Here is a 9950-nt window from a genome sequence, read left to right as displayed (position 1 = left end):
GTTTGACAAGTGCAAGAAAATTGAGCAATAGAAAATTTTCATTCAAGTTCAAAGCCTTCTTCGCGGGTAAAACAGTCGTGCCTGCGCAGTCTTGGGAAAACAGCCATGTCTCACTGTAGGAAGGTTGGAATCAGGTACCGTTAGTGGCATTTGAAACTAGACTCGAAGGGCTTTCCAACGGTACCAAATTCAGACTCTAGTTCATCTCATATCAGTACCAGTGATTCGGGTAAGTTGGCTAATTTTTAAGTCCTGATCAACTCTAAAACCCTAACAAAATCATTCTATTTCCTCTTGCCAACTTCACTTGTTTAGGCTCAAATTCACCAAATTCAATCTTCTAGAGTTCATATACAAGGAACCAAGTTATCTAGCACTATTGAAGCTTAAAATGCAATACATAACATGATTAAAAGAACCAAAACAATCTAGCCAACAAAAGAACCAAAACAGTCCACTAGTTGTCCCAACAACCACTTTGCTTGCTTCATTTCTATTTTAACTCACACAAAACCTTAAAATAATGTTTAGCCAAGTTTCTTAGGCTTAATTAAGGGGCAAATGAACCAGAAAATCAAGGAGAAACCTCCCCTATAAAACCCGTCAGCCAAGAGAAAGAAAAACAGTCCACTAGTTCACTTGCATCACCAACTTCCATCCCTTCATTGCAATTAATTTATCATCGTACCAAGTGTTATCCTTAACTCAAAAAAAAAAGTCCAAACATGTTAATACTTCAAGAAAAACCATGAACAAGGATTAGACAAAATATCAAACACATGGTAGACAAGCCAACCAACCCTACTACCACTTGTTTAGCTCAAGAAGTTTCGCCACAAATTCCATCCAAACAACTCCTAGTTTGCCACCAAAACTTCAAACACATGATATAACATAGAAAATGTGAGAACCCGTAAATTTTCGTATTTTCTAGGATTTTGTTTTATTTAATCGCACGTTTTTCTGTAATTTCTTTATTCGAAAATTTTCTAACTCGTTTTATGAGTAAATAAGGTTTTAAAAACATTTTTCTAGTATAATTGAGTTCATGAGATTTTTGGAGCGTATACCGGGCGTGGGACCCGCTAGTTGCGAAAGTTCAGTAATATTCGGCCAATTAGGTTAAGTTTTGTATACATGGTTTAATTTATTAGGTGCTCAGAGATAATTAGAGGATATCATTTGGATGAGTGTTGAGGAAACAAAAGGATAGCTTAGCATTTATGAGGGTGACAAGTGTCACCTTGTGATTTATTCTTGAATTTTGACCACTATTCATTACTTTACCAATTAAAACAAAAATTGACCAAAAATTTCTCATTTTCTTCATCTTCTTGGCCAGCCATCTTCAAGCAAAAAGGAAGAAAAACCTCTCCACTTTCTTACCTCTAATCTTGCCCAATCTTTCAATTCAACCGTTTATTCTTCAAATTACTCCATAAAACTTCTTGTTAGAAAGGATTAAGAAGGATTGGTGGAGTTGTTTTGGAAAGGGAAGCACTAAGCTACCAACTTTCTTGGGGTTTTAAGATATTTTGTTAAGAACATCCTCTTTACTTCAATTAATTGCTTATTAGTGGTTTTTAGTTGTTTTAGATGTTGTTTTGGGGAAGATTAGCACTTGAATGCATGAATTCCAAGTTAGGGTTTTGAATGACCCTGTTCTGTCTGGTTTAATTTGAGCATGTTAGAGGCCGAATTCACTAAGGTTAAAACATGAAAGTTGTATATAATGATGTTTTATAGTATCCTATGAAATTTCAGCTCAATTAGAGTTAGGTAGCCTATGGAAAGACCAAAATACCCCTGCTACCCTGTTTCTATCCGAACATGCTAATTAGCTTCTGTAATTGGTTGTTTTGACCAGGAATACTACTGATTTGGTTCTTGATGTCTTCTTAAGAATTCTATCCTTGTGTCTTATCTTTCTAATGGCTTTGGAATCACTTGAATTGGAGTTGTATATGCTGAGATATGACTGAATGAATCAGGACTGTTACAGTAAATTTTGAATTGGAAAATCTGGCGTTATTTTGGTAAATTTGACCTAGTAACATTGTAAACTGGACTTAGTAGCCTTCATCAAAGTTGTATCCCTCTATCTTAGCTTCGTAACGGTATAAATTACACCCCAATCCGATAAGTGTAGCTCCAGTTGTGTCCGTTCCGCTAAATGACGTCGAAACTGTCTTTTGGTTTTAGGGTTTATAATTGGGGCATTTCTAGGGTTTCTTTGTTGAGCTACCATTTGGTTGTTTTGAAGGGTATTGTGTCTCTAATTAAAGGTGTTTGATAGTTTGTGATTGGGTGTTGAGGTTTGGTTGGAAAGGTAAAGAAGACTAGGGGAAGTGCTGTCAAAAATTTCGCGGGAGCTTCTGTGCAGTCTCGGGAGATTTGCTATATCTTGATGTAGAAATGTCAGAATTGAGTTCTATTTATTGCATTTTAAACTAGATTCATAGGGCTATGAACCGTGTAAATTTCCAACCCTGTTTTTGTCTACGTAATTTATGGTGATTTTTCAAAGTTGACTGAAATATTGTACCTGTTCTGTCTTCCACTGGATAAAACAGCAACTTGCAACTTGAATTTGACTGACTTGCATTGTGAATCTTACAATGGTGTTTTCTGGAAAGTTATAGCCCTTTGAATTTATTTTCCAGCCGTATAACTTTTATTAATTTTGGACTTACAAAACTTGAGATATGATTTTTCATATTGGGTTGCGCGAAACTAGAAAATCCTGTTTTCCTAGTATTGACCTTACTTCCATTTTTTTTACTTCAAATTTAGAGTTGGTCAATCATTGTAGGTAGAGTTTTGAGGTTGTGCATGCCTTTAGGACTAATTGTTATCTTTTCACTCCAAAGTCGCCTCTTCGCTTTACATTAATGGTTTATTTGGATAGGCACCCGACTTGTAATCGAGATTTACTTGCGAATTCCACTTATTAGGTTTTGGAGTCCAATCTTAAGTGTTGCCTTGATTGTTCTAGGAGGTGCCGGTGAGTAAAGCCACACATGGGAAGGAAACTTTTGAAATTATCCTTGTTTGATTAGGTGAGTGCACCACTCCCCTGAGTTATTGCTAAACTGATTTTCTATACTTGCAACTTGCTATTTGAATATCTTTTCTGACTGTTTATCTTATATGAGACGAGAGTGTACTTTATCACACTCGTTCTCTTGCCTGTACTGAATGAACTGGAATCTATTACTTGTACTTGTTATGTACTTGAACTTGTTACTTGCACTTGTTATGAGATCGTTTGGAAGTGTGTCCAACGATCGTCCTGTTAAACTTGATCGTCCCGTTAATCTTGAGCTCAACCTCATGGGAAGTTTATTAAATCGAGCCAGCAAGGGCTTGGTCGAGATAATTGACAATCCTTGGGTACCTGTTCCTAGGGAATCTTTGAGTATTGAAACTCTTGATTCCGGTATACTCGAGTATTACCATTCCTGTTCCTGTTTGGCGTTCGGGACCGGTAAGGGGTATGTTTGGTGAACGGGGTTTTGGCGTTAAAGTGGTGTTCTACTGGACTGGTTTCTTTATTCAAACGTTGACGGAGGGTCAACGAGACTAGATCAAGTATAGCAACGGGGATTTGGCTCCTGAGAGCCACCTGTATCCTTTACATTGTGATGTTCATTCATTTCTCGTATTTGACGTGGATATGTGCCTCCAAAGTGCTTTCTCATGAAATCTACTAATTCTACTGTTTATACTGTTGGTACCTCATTGAGCTTTTAGCTCACCCTGTTTCGTTATCCTTGTTTTCCTTACAGGAAACCACCTTTTGGAGACTTTGATATTTTGAAGCATGAGTTGAGCTAGTTTTAGTATTCTTTTGTATAGTTCCTCGATGGTTGGAACACCTTAACTGTATTTTTAACTAAACAATTCCCTTTTGAATTGTAAATTTGCAACCATGTGTATATAAAAGTGTTTAACCATGTTCCTAAGGTGATTGGGTTTGGAAATGTTCTTTTTTAGGGTTATCTAAAGTTGTTGTGCTTGTTTGGGTTTCAGATAGTGAATGTTATCTTCTCGAAGTTCTTTTGAGCGGTTGGTAGGGTTTACGCTAGTTCCGGATCCGAAGTCCAGGCGAAAGTTGGGCAGGCGGTCCGCCGAACCCTTTGGTTCGCCTTAGGGGAAGGTGGGGCTGTCACAGGTGGTATCAGAGCTGCTTCGCGTGGTCTCTGCACTGAGTAAGCTTGGGCCAAGTGGTGTTATGGTCCCGATTCCGTGAATGTGTACGAATGTATAAGTGCTCTTTAAGCATAAGCTATGGATCGTGAGGTGTTATAAGATATAAGCCTTTATCATGGTGCTTTGGGATAGTAGATCTGTAGGTCTGGTAAGAATCTCGATTGTAGATGAATTACTCTTGGAACTGGCCAGCCCGAGTTGTGAATTATTTTATTTTGAGATTCTTGTGCCCGACTACTAAATAGACGAGAGCCTAGGTTAGAAATGACTTGGGCGGACTAGAAATTCGATTCTATGGAGCATCATGTGATGTGTTAGGGTTTCATTACGGGTGATTAACCTTGCCTAAGATATAAATTGTATTATTCTCGTAGATCGTGTCTGGAACCCTAGAGAGGGATAGCTTTTAGTTGGTTGGTCTTGTACCATTGGTCTAGTGAGTAATATTCATCATGGTTCCTTTTGCTTGTATCTAATTGATTGCTATTGTGTGATCTGTCTGTGTTAGATGTGTTATATATATATTGCCAACTTTTATCACTTGCACCTGCATACTTTGGTTTTAATACCGTATTCGTGGTCCAACCCTAGACTGGTTCAGCCATATGGAAGGCACTCATAGTGGACGTGGTCGTGGTCGCGGAATTAGGCAACCCACGACTGAAGGTGATACAAGGGGAACCACGTCTGAACCGAACCCTGACTCCAGGATTGATCCGAACGTACAAGTGGCCACAGCCATTCAACGAATGACCGATCTTTTGGCTCACGTAGTAGAACATCAAGGTCAAAGCTTTTTATCATCCTGGCGTCGAGCTATTTTTCCGCAGGACCTCCCCTACAGTATCGTCACCGCAACAGAGTTTAACCACCCCTCATTCTTCGAGAATCAGAAAGATCCTTTTCAAATTTGAATTTGTTTATTTGGAATCTAGGTTCTTCTACTTTATGTTTATGTAACATTTTTATTTAAATTTAATATTTTTCCTCTCTTTTTTTTATATCATTCCTTAAGTCCCATAGGTTTGATCCTGTAGAATTTGACCCATTTCTCATTGAACAAGGGGTACGAAATAAATCAGATTGATTTTCTGATCAAAAGTACTATGTGAAATCTTTCATCAGCCGGGAAACTCTAGTAATCATACCGAGGGTGAGGATAAAGCTCTTGAACGATTTCAGAAGTTCTCGCCACCAAAATTCCTAGGAGGACCAGACCCTGACGTGGTCGAGAGATGGCTAGAGAAGATGATTGATATATTTGCCGCGTTACATTATACTGAGGAGCGATAGGTCACATTTGCTGTCTTCCAATTGGAGGGAGCAGCCCGTTCTTAGTGGAACATCATAAGACTGAAATGGGAAAGAGAACAAACCCCAAAGACGTGGGTGAATTTCATGAGAGAGTTCAACACGAAGTATTTTTCACCCCTGATCCAGGAAAAGAAAGAAGGTGAATTTATTAGGCTCCGCCAGGGAACTCAAACCATCACCGAATATGAGAGCCAGTTCACCAAGTTGTCCAAGTTCGCTCCCGAACTAATCGTCACTGAGCAAAGGAGGATAAGGCATTTTGTCCAAGGATTAAATGTTGAGATCCAGAAAGACCTGGCTGTAGCCCAACTCAATACCTTTAGTGATGTGGTAGAGGAAGCTCAACGAGTTGAAAGCGCAAGATTTCAAGTTAGAAACTTTCAAGTTAAAAAAAGGGGATTTCCTGGAACTATCTCAGAGCAAGGGGATAAGGTATGCCTCCGAAGATTGGAAGGGGAAACGGGGGAGTACAATTACCGAGAATGTCAGGTGGTGCCTCACAGAGAGGCTCAGTCTCCGCTTCTCGTGGTCCCTGCGGGTACTGTGGGAAGCCGAATCACACGGAGAACGTCTGCTGGAAGAAAGGAAGATAATGCCTGCATTGTGGGAGCGCCGACCATCAAATTGCAAATTGCCCACGCCGATCTCAAGAAGGGAGTAGGAGCCAACAGCCAACCACCACCAACCCCTGACCAGTCGAAGGGGGAAAAGAATGGATCAAAAGTGTCAGCTCGGGTGTACTCCTTAGAACAACATCAAGTCACTGACCCATTTGAGGACGTGGAAGGTAAGATTCTAGTATCCCACCGTTTGCCCTCTAGAATGGTGTACAAGAATTGCAATTTGGCAAGGAAGAAGGAACTATACCAAAGAATTCAATGAGCCTGGTTAGTGAAGGGGTACAGATTGGTTAGCTAAGTATGATACTCAATTTAACCGTGAGAAGGAAGCAGAAAAATTTTTGTGTCCCGAAAAAGACGATGATAAGGAATTTCGAGGACGAAATTCTTTTAAAGAGGAGAGAGTGTGAGAACCCGTAAATTTTCGTATTTTTTAGGGTTTTGTTTTATTTAATCGCACGTTTTCTGTAATTTCTTTATTAGAAAAATTTTTAACTCGTTTTATAAGTAAATATGGTTTTTAAAACATTTTTCTAGTATAATTGAGTTCATGAGATTTTTGGAGCGTATACCGGGCGTGGGACCCGCTAGTGCGGAAAGTTCGGTAATATTCGGCCAATTAGGTTAAGTTTTGTATACAGGGTTTAATTTATTAGGTGCTAAGAGATAATTAGAGGATATCATTTGGATGAGTGTTGAGGAAACAAAAGGATAGCTTAGCATTTATGAGGGTGACAAGTGTCACCTTGTGATTTATTCTTGAATTTTGACCACTATTCATTACTTTACCAATTAAAACAAAATTTGACCAAAAATTTCTCATTTTCTTCATCTTCTTGGCCAGCCATCTTCAAGCAAAAAAGAAAAACCTCTCCACTTTCTTACCTCTAATCTTGCCCAATCTTTCAATTCAACCGTTTAATCTTCAAATTACTTCATAAAACTTCTTGCTAGAAAGGATTAAGAAGGATTGGTGGAGTTGTTTTGGAAAGAGAAGCACTAAGCTACCAACTTTCTTGGGGTTTTAAGATATTTTGCCAAGAACATCCTCTTTACTTCAATTAATTGCTTATTAGTGGTTTTTAATTGTTTTAGATCTTGTTTTGGGGAAGATTAGCACTTGAATGCATGAATTCCAGGTTAGGGTTTTGAATGACCCTGTTCTGTCTGGTTTTATTTGAGCATGTTAGAGGCCAAATTAGCTTAAGGTTAAAACATGAAAGTTGTATAGAATGATGTTTTATACTAGCCTGTAAAAATTTCAGCTCAATCGGAGCAAGGTAGCCTATGAAAATACCGAAATACCCCCTGCTACCCTGTTTCTATCCGAACATGCGAATCAGCTTCTGTAATTGGTTGTTTTGACCAGGAATACTACTGATTTGGGTGTTTATGTCTTCTTAAGAATTCTATCCTTGTGTCTTATCTTTCTAATGGCTTCGGAATTACTTGAATTGGAGTTGTATATGCTGAGATATGACTGAATGAATCAGGACTGTTACAGTAAATTTTGAATTGGAAAATCTGGGGTTGTTTTGGTAAATTTGACCTAGCAACATTGTAAACTGGACTGAGTAGCCTTCGTCAAAGATGTATCCCTCTATCTTAGCTTCGTAAGGGTATAAATTACACCCCAATTCGATAAGTGTAGCTCCAGTTGTGTCCGTTCCGCTAAATGACGTCGAAACTGCCTTTTGGTTTTAGGGTTTATAATTGGGGCTTTTCTAGGGTTTCTTTGTTGAGCTACCATTTGGTTGCTTTGAAGGGTATTGTGGCTCTAATTAAAGGTGTTTGATAGTTTGTGATTGGGTGTTGAGGTTTGGTTGGAAAGGTAAAGAAGACTAGGGGAAATGCTGTCAAAATTTTCGCGGGAGCTTCTGCGTAGTCTCGGGAGATTTGCTATATCTTGATGTAGAAATGTCCAAATTGAGTTCCGTTTGTTGCATTTTAAACTAGATTCATAGGGTATGAACCGTGTAAATTTCCAACCCTGTTTCTGTCTATGCAATTTATGGTGATTTTTCAAATTTTACTGAAATATTGTACCTGTTCTATCTTCCATTGGATAAAATAGCAACTTGCAACTTGAATTTGACTGACTTGCGTTCCGAATCTTACAATGGTGTTTTCTGGAAAGTTATAGCCCTTTGAATGTATTTTCCAACGGTATAACTTTTATTAATTTTGGACTTACAAAACTTGAGATATGATTTTTCGTATAGGGTTGCGTGAAACTAGAGAATCCTATTTTCCTAGTATTGACCTTACTTTCATTTTTTTTTACTTCAAATTTGGAGTTGGTCAATCATTGTAGGTAGAGTTTTGAGGTTGTGCATGCCTTTAGGACTAATTGTTATCTTTTCACTCCAAAGTCGCCTCTTCACTTTACATTAATGGTTTATTTGGATAGGCACCCGACTTGTAATCAAGCTTTACTTGCGAATTCCACTTATTAGGTTTTGGAGTCCAATCTTAAGTGTTTGCCTTGATTGTTCTAGGAGGTGCCAGCGAGTAAAACCACACATGGGAAGGAAACTTTTGAAATTATCCTTGTTTGATTAGGTGAGTGCACCACTCCCCTGAGTTATTGCTAAACTGATTTTCTGTACTTGCAACTTGCTATTTGAATATCTTTCCTGACTGTTTACCTTGTATGAGACGAGAGTGTACTTTATCACACTCGTTCTCTTGCCTGTACTGGACGAACTGGAATCTATTACTTGTACTTGTTATGTACTTGCACTTGTTTTGAGATCGTTTGGAAGTGTGTCCAACGATCGTCCTGTTAAACTTGATCGTCCTGTTAATCTTGAGCTCAACCTCATGGGAAGTTTATTAAATCGAGCCAGCAAGGGATTGGTCGAGATAATTGACAATCCTTGGGTAACTATTCCTGGGGAATCTTTGAATATTAAGACTCTTGATTCCGGTATATTCGAGTATTACCATTCCTGTTCCTGTTTGGCGTTCGGGCCCGGTAAGGGGTATGTTTGGTGAACGGGGTTTTGGTGTTAAAGTGGTGTTCTACTGGACTAGTTTCTTTATTCGAACGTTGACGGAGGGTCAACGAGACTAGATCAAGTATAGCAACGGGGATTTGGCTCCTGAGAGCCACCTGTATCCTTTACATTGTGATGTTCATTCATTTCTCGTATTTGACGTGGATATGTGCCTCCAAAGTGCTTTCTCATGAATTCTACTGATTCTATTGTTTATACTGTTGGTACCTCATTGAGCTTTTAGTTCACTCCGTTTCGTTATCCTTGTTTTCCTTACAGAAACCACTTTTTGGAGACTCTGATATTTTGAAGCATGAGTTGAGCTAGTTTTAGTATTCTTTTGTATAGCTCCTCGATGGTTGGAACACCTTAACTGTATTTTTAACTAAACAATTCCCTTTTGAATTGTAAATTTGCAACCAGGTGTATATAAAAGTGTTTAACCATGTTCCTAAGTTGATTGGGTTTGGAAATGTTCTTTTCTAGGGTTATCTAAGGTTGTTGTGCTTGTTTGGGTTTCAGATAGTGAATGTTATCTTCTCGAAGTTCTTTTGAGCGGTTGGTAGGGTTTACGCTCGTTCCGGATCCGTAGTTCCGGCGAGAGTTGGGCAGGCGGTCTGCTGAATCCTTTGGTTCGCCTTAGGGGAAGGTGGGGCTGTCACAGGAAAGCTAGGATTTAAGAGTCATATACCTCTCTTATGTGAAGCTTGAACCACCAAAACAAACCATCAAAACCAAAGCTCCAAGCTTGAGACACACACTAGGGTTGAAGGTTGTTCACTCCACTAACTCAAGCCTTTTCTCT

This window comes from Coffea arabica, chromosome 10c (assembly GCF_036785885.1).
Source record: "Coffea arabica cultivar ET-39 chromosome 10c, Coffea Arabica ET-39 HiFi, whole genome shotgun sequence".
Lineage (NCBI taxonomy): Eukaryota > Viridiplantae > Streptophyta > Magnoliopsida > Gentianales > Rubiaceae > Coffea > Coffea arabica.
Note: the sequence above shows the minus strand (reverse complement) of the source record.